Genomic DNA, 19544 nt, shown 5'->3' on the forward strand with positions numbered 1-19544 from the left:
GGCTGTTCTGCGCCTTGTCCCTCGTCTGCTATCTTGTTTTGTGTCCCCTTGGGTCTCTCACTTTGATACCCCCCTTTTCGTCTTTCCCCTCTTTCCTTTTGGCCTTCATGCCTTCCCCTCTCTTCTCTTACCCGTCCTTGTCATTTTCCTCCCCTTGGGTGGCGTTCCCATGAGGGCTTCTTCCATAGCCTCCTTTGTGCTCGCACAGTGGGTTTTGCTGTATCCTGTGGTTCCAACAGTTATGTTTTATTGCACGTATTTCATTGCCCCTTGACGTGCAACTCTTCACTGTACCTATGTGAGCTGTTATCATGCACAATGTCTTTCATATGATGTGATGTGTTTCTTCAGGTCTCCCACCGCGATGCTCTCTTTCAGTTTTTGCCTCATGTCCCCCCTTTTCCTTCTGTACCCCCCCTTTTTGTTTTTGTTATGTACTGAAAATTCAAAAATAAAGATTTTGATTTACCCTAAAAAGTACATATGAACAAAAAATAAATAAAACATTCTAAATGTGCTAAAATTCATATGACCAATGCACATTTCCACAGAAAAAAGCGCACCAGGGGGACAACTTCTGCCCCATTCCTCCAATAGCAGGGGAGAAATTCTCTCCATGGTTCCGTGGGGCACACCGAGGCTCCGCCCTGATGCAGAAGTGCTCCAGGTTGCCAGGGTAACATGGCGGATCACCAGAGAAGAAAGGGGAATGATGGCACGGAGAACACGAAGGAGAAGTGGAGGTGTGGAAAAGGAGACGGGGAAGGGAGGGAAACAGCGTGATGCCGGTCGACAGAGAGTGAGTGCGGAAACCCAAATTCCAAAGAAAATTCAGAGCTTTCAGCTTTGTTATCATTCGTTTATTTGGAGTATTTGGAGTAAATAAAATTAAATTCTTATGACTCCGAATGCACGTCTATTCTCCACCCACCCCATTTAATAAACCATTTTATACCAATAGTCATCTCTGAAGATAATAGTCCAAGGCTTGCCTGAGAACTATTGTTCACCATAAAATAAAAAAAAATAAAAAACTCCTAATGCAGGTTAGGCCAATTTTAATGATACTGGGGCCCCTAAGAGCCTCACCTAGCCCAGCTGTAGACCCTGCCATCACCCCGTTCTAGTGCATGGTGGCACCAGGACCCACTGTGATTTCTCGTTCTTCTCTCTGATGTTGGACATTCATCCAAAATCATATGGGTAGGAGGGAGGCCACCATGCCTGGCTGCAACGCACAATGCTATCTGCTATCACGTCGGCACACTCATTGAGGAGGCCCAAGAGAAAGCTACAGTTTGCCCCTGAGGATATCCTGCCCCAAGGGCAGCTTCTTCTTTTACCCCATGTTATTGTTGGAAAATCTTTGGGCACCATCTCTGAGAACCTGGATTCTCATTCTATCGCCTCTTCACCAAGCTTCTTTCCATTCTTGTTTTCACTCTTTACCTCCTAAAAGAAAGAACATGCAGGATATTCTCGGACGATTTATTTCGGATGTTGTTTACATTCTGTTCTCAAGACATAAATAATTAATAAAAATAAATCTCCAACACTTTTTACCGTCGGTCATGCTTACATCGATGACCCATAAGGATACCCCCCCCAAGGGTCGTCCTCATAAGAAAGACCATCAATAAAAATAACGTTCCATGTTTTCATTGAACAACTTGTCGTTACTTATAACCGAGCTCAAATATTCTATATTTTAACTCAAAACCATAATCGACTTTCTTTTTTTACCGATGTAGAATAATTACTGATGGATGCCAACGCCACTGGCTCGTGGTCTACTGTTTTCGGTATATATTTCATTATTCATGGAAAATCCAATCATGCAAGACTTTAGAAATAAAAGGAACAATTCACGTTTCTCTTTAATGACATTAACGCGTTAGAATTTATTTGAATCCTTCTCCATAAACGCCTTAGATCTCAGTCTGCTTGTGAACTCGTTCGATCCCTGACTGACGGGGAACATCATACAATCAGACCATCAATGTCTGACAAATTGCTGTCCTTTTCGCATCCTTACAAAGTGCGCGTTTTTATTCAAGCGTATCTTTTTAATGAGGTATTATTGACTTTGACAACTAATTACCTTTAATGAGGCAAATAACTTCAACGTGTGTACACCCGGGACTAATTATACGGCAGGAAATATTGAGTTTACCTAAAATAAAGCAAACATTGTATATCGGGCAATAATTACCGAGCAGTCGAAAATTATCATTTTCTAGAAATACATGTGGAATTGGGTAATATATTCATAATCATTCAGCTTTAATGTTAAATTATAACCCAATCTAATGAACCCAGGCCCTATGGGTCTCTGCCCAACATCGTTCAAGATGCACCCAATCTGCGTAAAGTGCCATCGGCCGTCATTAGGTGGCTGCTGGCCTTAAAGCGCCAGGGTCTTATTATCCCAAGTCCCGCCATGAATGGACCTGGAATGAATTGATTGTCGGAGCGGCATATCTTGGCTGGATAGTCCTGGTAGTCATTTATATACAGGAAATCATGTAGGAAATCATATACCATACCTTCCAACTGTCCTGCTTTTTTGAACTGTCCCAGTTTGAGTTACACTCTACCTCCCCAGCTTCTCCCCATGGCATCCCGGGTTCACCAGGGGTAGAAGTTGGGAGGTAAAATATATTTCCATAAAGTATATTAGTGTATGTCTGGGTGCATGTGAGTGTGTCTACATGTGTGTTAGTGTTGAGTGTCTTGTTAGTGTGAGTGATTGTGTGTGTCTGGGTATGTGTTAGTGTGAGTGTCTGGTTGGATATGCGTGTTAGTGTGTCAGTGTGTCAGTGTGAGTGTGTGTTCTGTATGTTGAATGTCTAGTTGTGTTAGTGTCTGGGTGTGTTAGTGTGAGTATCTGAGTACATTACTGTGTGTGAATTTGTGTCTGGAGATGTGTGAGTTAGTTACCCCCCTGAGGCCAGAAACATTGTTTTTTTAGGATCACTAACATTCTTTTGAAGCAGAAAATTATATTTTTAATACTTGGTCAAAAGCGATAAAAAAGATTTAATTTAGCTTTAAATCTGCGTACGTGTTTTGCGGTAATTTGTTTTATTTCTAGAAACCGCTTCTCTATATATTAATACATTCTAGCCGAGGACAGCAAGTGTGTTAATGAATCAACCCCTGCATTATCCAATCAGTATTCTACAAGCCTGCCATTAAATTATCTCACTGTTATTTTACGAGTGCAGCCAACATCATTATTAATACGTATCAGTACACGCCGGAGTACACACAATTTAAGTAAAATCATAAATTTTACCTTAATAAAGAAAAAAGAGGGGTAGCGACGGGCAACTGTCACATCACAGCTGCATATTAGCCATTCTCACCCTATCTGAGCCCAATGTACTGGATAAACACCCTGACTCCTTATCATACTGCCTGTGGGGAAATAATAGAATAGCTCAGTCTTAATAACCCAGCAGACCACTCTGTCTTATGAATGTCTATGGAGGAACGGACTTCATTAGCATTGCCATAAAGCATCGGCTCAGTGTGGTGTTTGGGCCGGGAAAGTCACCCAAAATATCACATGACTGACAGCAACGGCGGCCTCCAGGTCTGCAGATAAAGGGAGTTTATTGGGACAAAATGAGATAAAACCAGGTTTTTAGCAGCGCTAACCTGTGCGGTAAATACAGGGGGAAAGGGTATATGGGGGGATTGTGCATTTGTAACAGGTACACCATGAAAACTTAAAGGGACCACATGCGTTGAAGTGCTGATGATGCCTGGATTGTTCTTTTAATGGAGAACTTATTAAAAACATCTGTAACTATGGGTGATTCACGATTATGTTGCATTTAATAACACTTTATTTGCTTTTTTTCCTATCTTTTGGGGATTTATGCATCCTCACTTTATGGTCCTGCAGGAAATATTTGGAAATCACGCATTGGTTCCTCTAAGCCGCGCTCTCTGACATAAGTACTTTCTTGGACGAAATTCGAAAGCAATAAACCAATCACAATGAACGTATTTCAAAGAATGCAAATTTATAAAAATGATATTCAAAACAAACCAGATACAAACATTTAAACAATGAAAGTAGAAGTCACGGCCCACCCAGCCTATCCTCCCTCTTCTTTTTCATATAAATTTATTTTGATGCCCCGTTTTAGTGAAATAACTACAATTTTGGTGTTTATGATACATTAGGATTATTCTCGTTAGAAAATGTTGTTTGATCGCACACATTTCACACCATATGCTTTCAATTAAATTAACCCAAAACAGCTGTCCATTTTAAATTGTCTTTTCAGGACATCTGTCACTGCCTAGAAATTACGTAAATCATAGCGTTTACTCCTTCCCTAATCCTTCCAGACTAAAAACAAGTACTTTCATTTTTTTTTTACATTTTCTTTATAATTTTTAATGTTTGGAAACAACTAAAAAAAATATATATTTTTATCATTTCACTTAATTTTTAAAATGTGAGGAATTTTCAAGTTTTATGAAGCTTAACACTGATAAACAGATGCGTTACGGTCCCTAAAATAAGTAAACAACGGTCTATTACATAGTATGATACTTGAGAACTCTCTGGAACTTTCTTATCAAAAAGGGAGAGAGATAAAAAAAGAAAGGGGGAGGAAGGGAGACAAGAGGGAGAGAGATGAGGAGAGATAAACAGAAAGGTAAGAGATAGGGAAAAAGGGTGAGGTTGAGAGAAAGGGGAGGAGAAATAAAGAAAAATGAGGAGAAATAGGAGGAGCGATAACGAGAAAGAGGTGAGGTAGGAAAAAAGAGATAAAGAGAAGGAGAGATAATGAGAAGGGGTCAAAGAGAAGGGGAAGAAATAAAGAGAAAGAGGAGAGAAGGAGAAAGGGAGTGATAAAGAGAGATGGAGGAGATCTTGGTGCTGGGGCAAGTCCAAGTGTGGAATATCGGTGCCAGGGCTGGGGTTGTATGTATGATGCGTGTTGTGTGTATGATGCGTGTTGTGTGTATGTCTCCATCACCCCAAGGGCAGTTACAAGGGGCAGAGCCAAGGCTGCAACAAAGTGAGTTTCTGCCTAGGATGGCAAAATTCCTTGTGCCAGCCCTGCAAGAAGCAGCTCACCCCTTTTCAAGTCAAAATGGGGTAAGCCCTGCCCAGCATGTGAGTGGCCCCGCCCCTTTTAAGAAATCCCCTCCCAGTCCCTTATAATGAGGAGGAGAGGGAGAGCTCCGGGGAGCCAGCCGTTTGATATTATATATATTTTATATACTGCTACAAGGCTGACCCAGGGCAATGCCCCCAGATACCCCTGACCTACCATTCCTCCATGACCAGACTTCTTGCGGAGAGGCGGAATATGATGTCATATCCAGAAGCATAACGAGCCAGGTTTTAAGGGAGATCTTTGACCTCCCCAACTGGACCATTGAAAGCTGTGGCCCACTGCGGAGGCCAAGATCGGCCCTTCGAAAAGCTTCCCAGGGTCCTGGTTGCTGCACGGCACATAACTAATAAGAAAAATAGAAAGTCAAACATATTTTTTCTGTGAAACGTTTTAATCCTTTTTTATTATGTTTTGGGTCATGAGATTTAGCCTGGAAAGACTTTACTAAAAATATTTGACGTGCTTTCTGGAGATCTGAAGATAAAACCGAGGGAATATTGGTTATTTCACTTTAAAAGTTTGATGTGGCCGCATCTTGTTCAGTCATACGTCCAAAAGCAGTGGTTCCTGGAGGGGTCAAAAGCAGCATGAAAGTATCAGAAAGTTATCAGACGTAAACGTTTAAAATTAATGAGATTTAATTAATAATGAAAGATATAGAAGAAGTTCATGAAACAATCTCATGTTTCAGTAAGAACTTATTTTGTGATAAATATGAATTTATATCCTTTATTATTGTCTTATGGCTGTAATAAATATATATATATATATAATATTTGTCATAAATAATCACATAAATAGTAGCCTTTTTTCCTTTTTTATTTATTATCTTTTTTTTCTTTCCTTTTTTATATTATAATTTTTATTTTGTGAGGATATTTTGATGATTTTTTTTTACAATATAAAAAGTACTTTAAGAGCATTAAATATATTGTATTTTATTTCTCTTTTATGCTTCCATTGTATTTACGCCATTGGCGGATTTATTATTACACACATTGCAAAAAACTATTTTTTATATATTTATTGTGGCCTTGAGTAATGTTAGTGCTGTCTATTTCCTTTCGTATACCGGCCCTTAGAGTCCGAAGCCCAAAAATAACGATGAGTTTTTCCCTTTAAGATGGAAAACCAGCAGATAGTTTAAAAATAGGAATTACCGTATTTATCGGCGTATAACACGCACTTTTTTAACTAAAATTTGAAGCTGAAATCCTACCTGCGTGTTATACGCCGATAAATCCTAGAGCCAGTGGCGGAACTACCGGGGTCGCAACTGCGACCGGGCCCTGGAGTTCTGCCAGTCAGGGGGGGCCCAAGGGGTGCCGAGCGGTTGCTGAAGACGACCGCTCGGCAACTCTCGGGCCCCCCTGACTGACAGAAATCCAGGACTCCTCTGCTGGCGGCCGCCGCCGCCGCCTCAGCCGCCGCCTGCCGCCTGCCTCAGCCGCCGCCGCCGCCTGCCTCAGCCTCAGCCGCCTGCCTCAGCCGCCTGCCGCCTGCCGCCTGCCTCAGCCTCCGCCGCCGCCTGCCTCAGCCTCAGCCGCCGCCGCCTGCCTCAGCCTCCGCCGCCGCCGCCTGCCTCAGCGCTTCAACTCGTGTTGGAAGCGTGAGGCGTTTGTCTCGGGTGCCGGTGCTCAGCAGTGAAGCGCCGGCACCCGAGACAAACGCCTCACGCTTCCAACACAGGAGTTGAAGGTAAGTGACCGGGGTGGGGTTAGGGAGAGAGAGGGGAGATCCTGAGAAGGGGGGTTAGGGTGTGTGTGTCTGAGTGTGTGTGTGTCTTGCTGTATGTGTCTTGCTGTGTGTGTCTTACTGTGTGTGTCTTACTGTGTGTGTGTGGTTTCCCAGATAGCAGTGATTCTGATGGAGTTTTTTTTGTTCAGTTTTTCTGTTCAAAAATGGGGGTGCGTGTTATACACCAGTGCGTGTTATACGCCGATAAATACGGTAATCAATGAAAACTGATTTTATTTTTTTAAGCCCAGTGAAATGTGTGGCTTTTTTTTTGGCGTTTTTCTTATTTTCGCTGATTTTTTTCTAAAAATAAAATGCTAATGGCTTTGTTTTTATTGATCCTCCCTCATTTCTAAGCTGGCTTTCATCGCATAAAATAGCAATTACCGATATCCTCGTGTTTGCGCTCATTACTTATGGCTCCGTTACTATTTTCATGCATATCGGTTACTTTCTTTGTCCAGGAAAAAAAAAAAATAGACTTCTCCTTCTGGCCGTTCCTAAAATAAAATCGGTGAAAATTCTAAATTTGGAATGTTTCAATAAAATGAGAAATAATGGCGAGATCTCCAGAGAGGAAACCATTTCAATATCTGTTCCAAGTTATGTCCGATTTATTGAAAGCAACAACTCTAACAATACCGGCCATTCGGCCCCCGTCTAGTCGCCCGTTTCTCGTGCTGTAAAGACTCAAACCTTAATCAGTCATTGGTCTCATCTTAGATTCAGGAGCCGTATGTCTATCCCATGCATGTTTAATACCCTCACTGTATTACCCTCTACCACCTCTGCTGGGAGGCTGATTCACTTATGTGTTTAAGGTCTTACAGAAGTATAATAAATGTGCCAAACGGCTATTATCCACTGTCAAATTCCAATTTAATATTTTATCTTGTCGGAACGTTGTTCATTTTCTAATAGTTCGTTTTAATCACCGACTGGGATAATTAAATAATCCAGGGGCAGGCAGAACGTGACGTGTTTTTCCTTCGTCTCCTCGATCACTTGGTCTTGAGATTAACCTTTCAAGTCTTGACATCTGTCAAGCTTCGTGTCGTGATATAATAAACACTCATCTGTATTGTTGGGAATTGATCGAAGGACGGAGGTGAAGAGATGGGCTCGCGGGCGATAATGTGTTCAAACAAGGAGAGGTCCGAGGCCGGACGTGGATGTGAACTGATAACGCATCAAACGGGTGCAGCGGTATCAGCTCATTAACCCTACGCGACTCCAATTATCCCCGCGCCGGCTAATGCCCGCATTGGCTTTCCTTGTCACTTACGTATCATCGCACAGATGTATCCATTAACCTATAGATCACTTATTTCTTGGAAACAATTATCCAAGCACAGAATTTTTTTTCTAGATGTCCTCAGTATGCTTAGCCAACCGTAACTGGGGAAAAAAGTAAGTTTGCAACATTTTACAGAATTATGCCTTAAATATTTTCAAAGAAATTACTTTTTCAGATCCCAAATGACTCTTCCGTTTGGATTTTTATTCCAAAACGTGCCCCGCTTAAAGAGGTCGGAAGCAAAGATAAAAGCAAATAATATATTTTATATATATATATATATATAGTGTAGGGCTGCAACTAACGATTATTTTAATAATCGATTAGTTGGCCGATTATTTTGTCGATTAATCGATTAATCGGATAAAAAAATACATTATTTTAAATTGAAGAAAAATTGCAATAAAAAACGTACAATTTACACTTTCATCTCTTTATTGCAATGGCCTCTCTCTATTCACCTTCTTATTTTACTGACATAATAATAAAAGCTACAAGAACCCAAACACAGTGCTTCTCAAACTAGGTTTTAATACAAAGTTATTAGTAAATATTAATTCATATGTTAACTATTTTTCATATTTAATAAAAACTGAGAAAAAAAGCCTTGTTTAAATTTTTTTATTTACCAAACTGCCCGCAGTTATGCACATCAGACCCCCAGCTTGCCACTCTGCCCCCATATATGCCTTATACCTCTTATATGCCAGATTCCACTGTGCCCCCTGATATGCCTTATACTCCTTATATGCCAGTGATATGCAACTGAGCCCCCTGATATACCTTTTACCCCCAGATTTGTTTTGTGCCCCCCTGATATACCTAATATCGATGTCTTATACCCCCTATATGCCACTGAGCCCCCTGATATACCTTTTACCCCCAGATATGTTTATGCCCCCCCTGATATGCCTAATATCCATATGCCTTATACCCCCTATATGCCCTAAAAATTCATAATACCCCCCATACACCACTATAACTCACCCATACACCACTCTGGCTCCTCCCCCTCCCATACACCACTCTGGCTCCTCCCCTCCCATACACCACTCTGGCTCCTCCCCCTCCCAAACACCACTCTGGCTCCTCCCCCCTCTCATACTCCACTCTGCCTCCTCCCCCTCCCATACACCCCTCTGACTCCTCCCCCCTCCCATACACCGCTCTGCCTCTCTACCCGGCTCCGTTACTGAAGGCACTTTCATTGCAGCTTCATAGAAGCCACAGTGTAAGTGAAGGGCAGTAACGGAGTCTGTCTGTGCGATGCAGAGAGGATGATTCTCTGTTAGCCGGTGAGGGTCTGCATCGCACAGACAGACTCCGTTACTCACCTTCACTTACACTGAGGCTTCTATGAAGCTGCAGGGAAAGTGCCTGTCAGTAACGGTGCCGGGTAGAGAGGCAGAGTGATGTATGGGAGGGGGGAGGAGTCAGATGGGAGGGGGAGAGAGACGGAAGTGAGAGACCGGCCGACAGTGAGGGGAATCCAGGTCCCCTGCAGCGTTGCGGGGGATCTGGATTCCGGTGTTATAATCCGATCTCTGTTTGAGGTCGGATTATATAAGGAGAGGAGTTTTTCAGAGCATTTGCTCTGAAAAAAACCTCTTTTTATAATCGATAAAAATCGATCCGATTAATCGATGATGAAATTCGTTGACAACGAATTTCATTATCGATTATTATCGATTTTATCGATTAGTTGTTTCAGCCCTAATATAGTGAGCACCTTGACGTTTTTTTAAATTATTTATTTTTTATTATTCTGCTTCAAATGCCCTTCAATTTATTTAATTCTTCGCAATGTTTTTCAGCTTTCTTTGTGATTGCTGCTCTCACCAGTTTAATGGGTTTCCAATGCTGTTTATATTCTTTTTTGAATTGTATAGGGAAATGTATAAAGTGTTTCAAAATGATTTACACCTTTTTTGGTTTTTATTTTATAACAATGTTGTATGTCATGTAGCACTGGTTTCATCGATGTACCATACTGTAAGATGTAGGAGTTAGGAAAGTCACTGATCCATTTTATTATGGCCATCATATAAAAAAATTGCAGCGAAAAATGATATATATAAATAAAAAATAATATATATATATATATATTTTTATTATTATTATTTTTTGCCTTTACCTTTTATGGCAGTAGGGAATTTGACTTTCCGTTAATCATTCCAATGATAAAAATGAAAACTAAATAAATTTACTTTCCCTATATCTCTATAACTATGCCTTTTTATATTTGATTTTTTTATATTTTTTTTTATTGAAATATATAATTTGATATCTTGTACACAAAACACGGCCTTTATGCGAAGAAGCAGTCTTGGCTCGCTAGGTTCCGTAATTATCCAACATCTTGTAAAGATGCAGAGATTTGGAAAGCGTCACAGGCGGACTCGATATAATTAGACCACAATTTGGTCTCCAACAACTGATACATTTCATCAAGATCCATTTCACGTACTTTCATATCATTTCCGAGCGAGTGCTTTCAAAAAAAAAAAAGCGGCCTTTGTTATTACTAATCCTGCCAATTTGCTTCCAAAATTTACAAAAATCAGTATGCCATTCCATTAAAATAACCTGGACAATTTCCATTTCATTCTGTCGCTTTTTATTGTTATTATTCACCAAGTATCTCTGTCAAGGACCCATTAGATAAAATGTAGATGACCCCGACAAGTCCTTTCCACCTAATTCCCTGAAAGCTTTTGGAAATAAATTAGATGAACCGTAGAAAATCAAGGAAATGTTCGAGTAGGTGGTGCGGGACCAGGAACATTAGATAAATTGGATTAAAATTCAATATTTTCTTTGTATCGGTAAGAATTGTGGCGCACAATACATTCAAAAGGAGTTTAAACATCACAGTCTCATAAATCAATATAAATAAACGGGGTTCTTGTCGAAAAACACTATTCTGGAGCTTCTCCAAACTTTTGTTTTATATAAAGGTTTTTTTTTTTTTTTTTTTTAAAAAGTACATTTTATTTTATTTTTTTCAGGTGAAGAATCCCATCAGGGGCCACAGAAGACATTATAGGGACCTATATTTTGAGTGTCCCCCTGATAATGTGACTTCATTTTTAGGGGGTCCTGCATTGCTACTTTATCTAGGTTCCATTGAAATCTTATTAAGATTATTATTATGATTATTATTAATTTATATAGCGCCATTGCTGTGTAATTATTCTTCTGGACCTTCCCTTGAAGAAACCTGTCTGTAAAACGCTCGTAACCCCACCTAACCTAGGCCATGGGCAAATAAGGACGCAAGAGGCAAATGAGTGTAGGTATGCCATTAGGCCGCAGATTTAATCATAGCCCCCATGGCCGTCGGACCTAAAACAACCCGCCAGCTATGAATCCTAAAGACCCGGTTACTCCGCACAAATGAACCAATAGTCCTCGTCCATCGATGCCATCAGCCGTCTTCAGGACGCACTACGACAAGCCCTTTTTGGGCGAGTACCATGATCCCAAACTATAAGTGATGACTGGTGGGAAACTCCGTCGCTATGACAATAAAAACAAGAGAAAAACTCACCCTGAGCGTACCCCCAATTTTCTGACTCCTCTAAGAGGGGGGGGCGGTGGGAAAAAGCCTGACCTATGACCCCATCTAGGGGAAAGAGGGCGACACGGCTTAGACACCCCTTAAGACCCACAACAATGTTGCCATGCTCTCCCAATGGGAAAATGGGACGCTAACAAGCCACACAGGACTAGGCCAGCAGTCATGTCCCCCTTTGCCATCGGCCAAAGAATATGTGAATTGTAGTGGAATAAAAACACACATAAAAACTCCCTGGGTTTGACGTGGAGCCTCCAGGCCAGTTTTTTCTTTCCCATGCAAAGTGTGGCCACGCCCATATTCTGACTACACCCTGCCCACTCTACACCGAACCCTGGGAGTTTCCTCCCACTTCCTCTCTAGGGCTAGCCCCACCCCTACACAACAGACTTCATTAGCATGGCCATAAAGCATCAGCTCAGTGTGGTGTCTGAGCAAGGAAAGTCACTCAAAATATCCCATGACTGACAACAACGGCGGCTCCAGGTCTGCAGATAAAGAGGGTTTATTGGGGCAAAAATATACAAAACCAGGTTTTTGTCACCGATCGATTACTGTATGTTACTAAATACAGCGCTGGGGGTGTTGGTTAGACTTTCAGTCCTAAGCGGGTACATGGGGGTATTGCTGCTTTGCTATGTTAAAGCGATACTGCTGTATTAATGATGGACCAAGAAATGGTTAATCTTTTCAGCAAGATGTTTCCTCGCTTTGATCATTGAAGAACTAAGTCGGTCCTTGGGTCACCCAGAACAAGTCTCAACTAATCTGACTGCTGAAATGGAAAAAAAAAGGGCCACGATTTGGGCAATTATGGAGATTTGATTACCGTGTTAAGCAATTCATTCTTTTTCCTCGGCAGAGGGCCGTTATAATCAGATAATGCCGACTCCCACCGCTCCGTCTTGAAGTTGGAAAGGAAAGTGGTGACCCCGAGATAATCAATGAGCTTGTTTGTTGAGATCAATGTGGAGCAGAGCAGCTCGCAGAGTGGATTAAAACCCTTCATGGCATTTAATTGTATCTGCGAAAGATTAAAGTTATGCTGTATTAGCGGGGCTTTTTACGGAATTGATGGCCAGCTAATTGGCCCTCGGAAGACGTGCGACTCTAATGAATATGTCAGCCTTCAAGAGCAGAGAATATCGTAACGTTTCTTGTTTTTTTTATCTGAAAAAAGGACCCTTATTGTTTGGCTAAAAGCTTTTTTTCTGGGTTTTAAATGGAAATTTATCTGAATAAATGGCAAGGACCTTGATGATTTACATATAATTTATTCTAGGAAAACGACATGATCATGGTATTTATTTTCGTTAAGTTCTATCTGATCCTGAACCTTCCGAGAGGGTTGTAGATAAATGGAACAGCCTCCCAGCAGAAGTGGTAGAGGGTAATACAGTGAGGGGATTTAAACATGCATGGGATAGACATACGGCTCCTGAATCTAAGACGAGACCAACGACTGATTAAGGTTTGAGGATTTACAGCAGGAGAAACGGGCGACTAGACGGGGCCGAATGGGGCCGATCTGCCGACGGTTTCTGCGATTCTATGTTTCTATCTTCAAAACAATTACCGCACTTTGAATTAAAACGGAACGAACAACCTAGAGGTCGTCGTTAAAATGTAATTTAGTTTTATAGAAAATGCTTCGTGATACATTTCAAGGGTTCTGAAGATTGTTGTGAAGTTTCCATGGCAACACCAAATCAATAGTTCACCCATCGTGCAGTATAGGTCAGATCAATTCTTCACAGAACGCATGGAGTCCTTTATTTAGCAATAATTACCGAGACGTATCACAATGCGAGCTTATCTGCTTTTTAGTGAAAGAGCGGAGAGCTTAAAAGGCTTCTCTTCATTTATCTCAAAGGGATCTGTATAAGGTCTGTGCGCTGGAACGTAGATAGATTTTTAAAGCTAATTATCTATGATCATGGAAGCTGAATGTAACAGTTATTTAAAGGGATAGTCACGTTTATTCAGGGGGGAGTCCAAGGAGGGGTTCTAGTTATCCCCTCCGTGTTGTTGATCTTAGCGCTTATCACCGTCCCTTTAAATTCCATCAAACGCAAAACAATACCTGTAATCCAGGCTTTTTAACCCGCGTATAAGGTCCGGGGCTACAGGCGACATGACATCCATTAAAGATGAAGGCTGTACATGCAATGGAAAAGGGAGAGCTGCTTGAGATGGGAATGGGACAGAAGGAGAGGTGAGAAAGAGGGGAAGAGAGGGAGGGGAAGAGGAGGGCAGGGAGAGTGCAAGAGGAGTAGAAAAGAGAGAGAGAGGGAGACAATAAGAGGGGAAGACAAGGTGAGTGTGAGAGCTAGAGAGAGAGAGAGGAAGAGGAGGTGAGAGGGTGTGTGGATGTACATAGAACTGTATGGTGTTAGGCATGTGTGTTTGAGCTTATGGTGTTAGAGTGTGTGTTAGCAGGTGTTGTCTGTGCACGTATGATGTTAGTATGTGTGTGACAGTGTGAGCATATAGTGTTAGCATGTGTGTTAGTGTAAGGTGCTAAGCGTGAGTGTGTGTCAGTATGTGGTGTCAGGGCTGAGACTAGGTTGAGTGGGCCCTGATAGAAGGTGACAGAGAGAGTGTGTGTGCGTATGCATAAGGATATGGTATATGGTATATGAGTGAGTGTGTGTTAGTGTATGGTGTTAGAGTGAGTTTGTGTGCTATTATGTGTGTTTATGTGTATGTGGTTCTGATGAGGGAGGGGGTACACACTGCACCCAGGTGCCACTTACCTTAGGCTCACCCAAATAAAGTCCAATAATATTGAAGTTTTATTGTATAAACTGTGAAGAGGGATCCATGTTTGTTGCAACATGTTTAAAACCTCTAAATGTTGCCCCTAAGTGGTTTATAAAAACAAAAATTAAAAAATTTAAACTAAATATGGACCTTAAAAAGAAACATGAGGGGGTTATTTTACTGAATGCATGTGCATTGGTGTGACTGGGTGTGTATGTGTTTGTGTTGAGTGAGTGTCTAGATGTGTGTGTGTGTGTGTCTAAATGTGTTTGTGTGTCAGTATTAGTGAGTATCTATGTGTTAGAATCGGTGTGTTTGTGTGTTTGTGTGTGTCTCATTCATCTGTCCTCTCCACTTAATTTTCTCTGTCTTTTTCTCTTCCCTTCTTCCTGCTCTTCCAATCTTCTGTCTCACCTCTTTCCTCTTCCTTTTCTCTTTGCTTCACTTCTTTCTCTTTTCTTTCTCGTCTCTCTTCCATCTCCTCTAATCCCTCTTTTCTCTCATCTCCTCATGGCTCTTGTCCCTCTTCTTTCTTTCTTTTCTCCTTTCTCTTTTGATTTTTCCTTCCTCTTTTTTAATGTCCTCTTTTCCCCATATCCCTCTCTTTTCTCACTTGTCCTTCATTCCGTTTTTTTCTCTTGCCTTTCTCTCTAATGAGAAAGTTTATGAAAAAGGCTATATTGTATGTTTTTAATCCCAACATATATTATAGTTTTTTTTATAGTTTTGCACACTTATTCCTCCCTTCCATTTGTACCCCTGATACCTGCTTTTTATTTTCACTACATTTAATTAACGAACCCACCACAACCTGCCATTCCATTAACGCGTCTACGATAAAGCTACAAACGCCTTCAACTAAAAGTAAGGTCTGCGTTATAATTTATACCGCAAGGAACAGTCAAGGCCGGGAACCGTTATTTCACAAACAGCTTTCAGAGTACAATCAAAATAGTGTTTTATTAGGGAAAAGTATTCATTTTCATGGTTTTCATAACCCATTTATTTTCTCACACTGGGTTTATGGTGAATTGACGGAGCTCTGGATAGTAATTTATGGAATATATATTTATATGTTTGGAGCCACGGAGACGTTAACCTCTCAAATGAAATAAGAATAGTCCTTTACACAAAGGAGGTACAATGAGATATAAAGTGGTGGCTCCTGTGAGATGGATGTCACTAAGGCCACCATCAGTAACAAGGACCCTCTGCCCTGTCCCAGTCCATGCTCCTCCCGCCATCTTACACCATACTCCTCCCACTGTCCCACCCCAGCCTTGCGATGGGGCCACTAGGCCCCATAGCTGGGAACATTGAGGCTCCAGTTACTCAAAGCCTTTCATTTTCGGGATCCGTGTAGGCGGTCCTGCTGAGGTCTGTGGGTGATCCTGGTGATAACGGTGGGTGGTCCCGATGACATCAGTGGGTGGTCACAGTGACATCGGTGGGTAATCCGGTAACATCAGTGGATGGTCCAGGGGACATCGGTGGGCAGTCCCAGTGACGTTGTATGCGGTGCTAGCCCCACATGCTGGAACACTGGCCGTGGTCGAAGAGGGAGCTGGTGGGAAGTGGCTTGACGCTGCTCCGGCGAACTTGTTCTCAGGCTAGACCCAAGTCATCCCAAATACCCAGAAGGGAGCTGCCAAGTCCCATAGCCAGTAAAGGCCCCAATCTACAGAAAGGGGTCATCTGGACCCCAAATAAAGTTGGGTGCGGTCCTAGGTAGCAAGCTGTAGCCTCAGTCCCAAGGAATGGCCCAAGAGGGACAATGATTGAGCCTGTGAGAGATCAGGGAGGTCGGGTCCCTTGCTTGCCCAGGCCCCAAACATGAAGATAGCCCCAGATGTAGCTATAACTCAAGCCCAACATCAGGGTCAGCTCAGCTCTTAAGGAGAGAAAGACCGTGAGCCGGAGCCGAGGCGGCTAAAACTTTTTTGAGAAAAATACTAAAAAATTGTTCCTTTCTTTTTCCATTTTTTTCCTTGCGTGGCATGAATATTGAAATCAGGATCATTCTGTACCTGCACGCCCTAGAATACGCTACAGTTGCAAACCGACCGGATCTTTAAAATGAAATACGGGAACATTATTAATGCTTTATTTATAGGATTCCAATAAGAAGCGGGAAGGAAGCACTGAGACCGGCGGAACAAAAAAAGAATTGTATTCATCCGAAATAAACCTGTGCCGTAATATAAAATAATTAAATCATTTTTATCACTGATGTTAGTTTTAAAGATAATATTCAATAAAAAAAATAATTCTGGATTTTTATAAATTTTAAATGTATTGAATTGAAATGTAATTCACTTTTCAAGGCACAATTCTGGGAAACAAACAAAAAACTGATGACAAAAGCCTCACCAAGTGAAATGTCCCCCTAAACACAAGGATATCTGCTCACCCTACCCTACGGGAAAATGCAGCCCAAGGCCATACCTCCCAACTGTCCCGATTTTCCAACACTGCCCCACTATCCGGGGATAGCTTCCCAATTGCCCTACTTTAGGAGCAGTTGGGATTATGGGCCAGTTGGTGAGATTCTCTGATCTACCATGACCGGTCAATGGAGGTCTGCGCTGCTGCAGAAGACCCCTCCATTGGAGGTCATATGTGGTCTTCTCACAGCGCTCTACAGCTCAGCTCCGTGGGGTGGCTCTTCAGGTAAGGGGTACAAGCGGTCCTGCTCCGAACTGCCTCCAATCCCTCCTATATCGGTTCCTGCCCTCCCTCCACCTCCGGTCCCTCCTTTCCTCTAGCCACTACCCCCACCAAAGGTGCCCCGATTTGGTGTGCAAGGCTAACATGGAGACTGCTCTGGAATCATAATGTATAGATTGGTTTAGAGACTCATTCGTATGAGACAGCGTCACGTGTAATATTATCTCGGATCGCGCTCATTCCTTCTATCACTGATTAGAATATTAAGAGCTGCTTATTGATGTCGTGAATGACGATGCTGCTAAATCCCCCTTAATTATTTCATAAAGTTACATATCATGAACTATCAAAAACGTCTCATTATTATCTCCCTTCCCGGTTTATATTCATTCATTAACATCAGTACGGAAATCTCTCCATTAGTAGAAGAAACAGGTGATGATGTAATAATACGTGACAGAGCGCAGGCGGCCGAATGAAGAATACAGTCCAAGAGGCAAAAATCAGAAACATAATTTGAGGACACAATGACAATATTTTTTTTTTTTATAAACACCGTATTAAAACATTCAATTTTTTTTTTGCTTTTTATTTTTTGGTGTAAATTTTTTGGGGTATTTTTCAGCAAAAACTTCGATAAAGACTGTGAACGTGGTTGTTAATGTTTTTGTGATGTCATCACGCAGTCACATGGAATCCAATAAGTGTCCCTTGTAGTGTTGGGACGCCTGTGATGTAGGGTGTGGCAAGAGGCGTGGCTTCCTATCAACCGCCCCCAAAGAGCCACTTTAAGGCACTCAGTTATTGGACATCACGAGGAGGCCACAAATTAGCAGTGATGGAGGCCTGCGATGTTACAGCCCCTGGATCGGTCAGGAGGTACCTGTGGATTTCGGCACAAAAAAAATGTTCCCATAAAAATCCTTTAAATTTATGTGCTTTCTGGGTTTTGTCAAAATGTCAAAAAGCCACAAAATGATCTGTAGATGTTCCTTCTTGTTGACGGAGTTCGGAGAGACGTTTTCCATGTCGCAACGAGATCGCCCGGCGTGATGCCTTTGACTTTTCTAGTGTTGTCTTGAAAGGTCTCGGCGAGAGCTTTATGAATGATGTAAACAGCGCGGCGGAACTGTTATCTGATGTGAGAAATATTTCCTCGTTTCGATGTATTTTTCATTTCCCGTATCATCCAGATTAACCCCCGGCTGCAAGTGTCAAACAGAAACTGAAGAAATGAAAGGAGATCATCTCATTCGTGGATAAAAAGAACATGTTTTAGCATATTTCTGTGTGATTTATTCATTGGGGAAATGACACTATTATGTACGGAGCAGAGTAATTGTGACGCCTTGTATATAATGAATTCATTCACAGCCTCTGAGAGCCAGGTGTCAGTATTCAGGACTGTCTCAAGGCTGTTGGCAGCTATAGTGCTTGTATAGTTGGGGGGGGGTAAAAAATGCCCATAACCTGTAAATTTGTGTTTAGTGCACCTATTTTTTTTGAGGATTTCTACAAAAGGAAATAACGTAAAATGACATTGATTTTCCAGATGCCTGTTGGGGACAAACTTGTTCAATATTAATTTGATTCGCGCTTTGTTGGAGCCGGTCAGGGACAGATACGTTTCAAAGAGCGTTCGCAAGGAGCTACGGGCAGAAATTAGCTTCGCAGAGGGGTATCTATCAACTGGAATTAGGAGAGGAGGGTGACTACGTTTATCAGGAAAGACTAAAAGGTCTCAATATGGAGAGAAGAGAGAGACGGGGGATGGGAGAGAAACATTTAAATACGTAAAGGGATTTAACAAAGGACAGGAGGGACGTTGGTTTCAAAGGAGGAGAAAAGTTAGAACAAGAGACCAGAATCTCAAACTAGAGGGTCAGAGGCTTAGATGGGATGGAAGGAAGTTCTACTTTACTGAGAGGGTGGTAGATGAGTGGAACAGCCTCCCAGCAGAAGTGGTAGAGGGTAATACAGTGAGGGGTATTAAACATGCATGAGATAGACATACGGCTCCTGAATCTAAGACGAGACCAACGACTGATTAATCTTTGATTCTTTACAGCAGACTAGACGGGCCGATACATGAAAACGCTGTGCGCCTGACTGCCACACACCCCCAGCCCCCGCTGCAGCGTTACCCCTGTGTGTGATAGAAAAACCTTTCCATACATTGACATAAATGATCAAAGTGCAACAGGAACTGCTGTAAAGTCAGGTTAAATGCAGCCTTCAGTCAAACTTCATACCTTTTATTGGGCCTGCATTGAAAATGATGTAAAGTGGCATTAGCTTTCGGACCCTCAGTGGTCTCTTTTTCAGATGGAATAATCCTGGGCTGACATGACTTACA

The sequence above is a fragment of the Spea bombifrons genome, chromosome 5 (assembly GCF_027358695.1).
Source record: "Spea bombifrons isolate aSpeBom1 chromosome 5, aSpeBom1.2.pri, whole genome shotgun sequence".
NCBI classification, from domain to species: Eukaryota; Metazoa; Chordata; class Amphibia; order Anura; family Pelobatidae; genus Spea; species Spea bombifrons.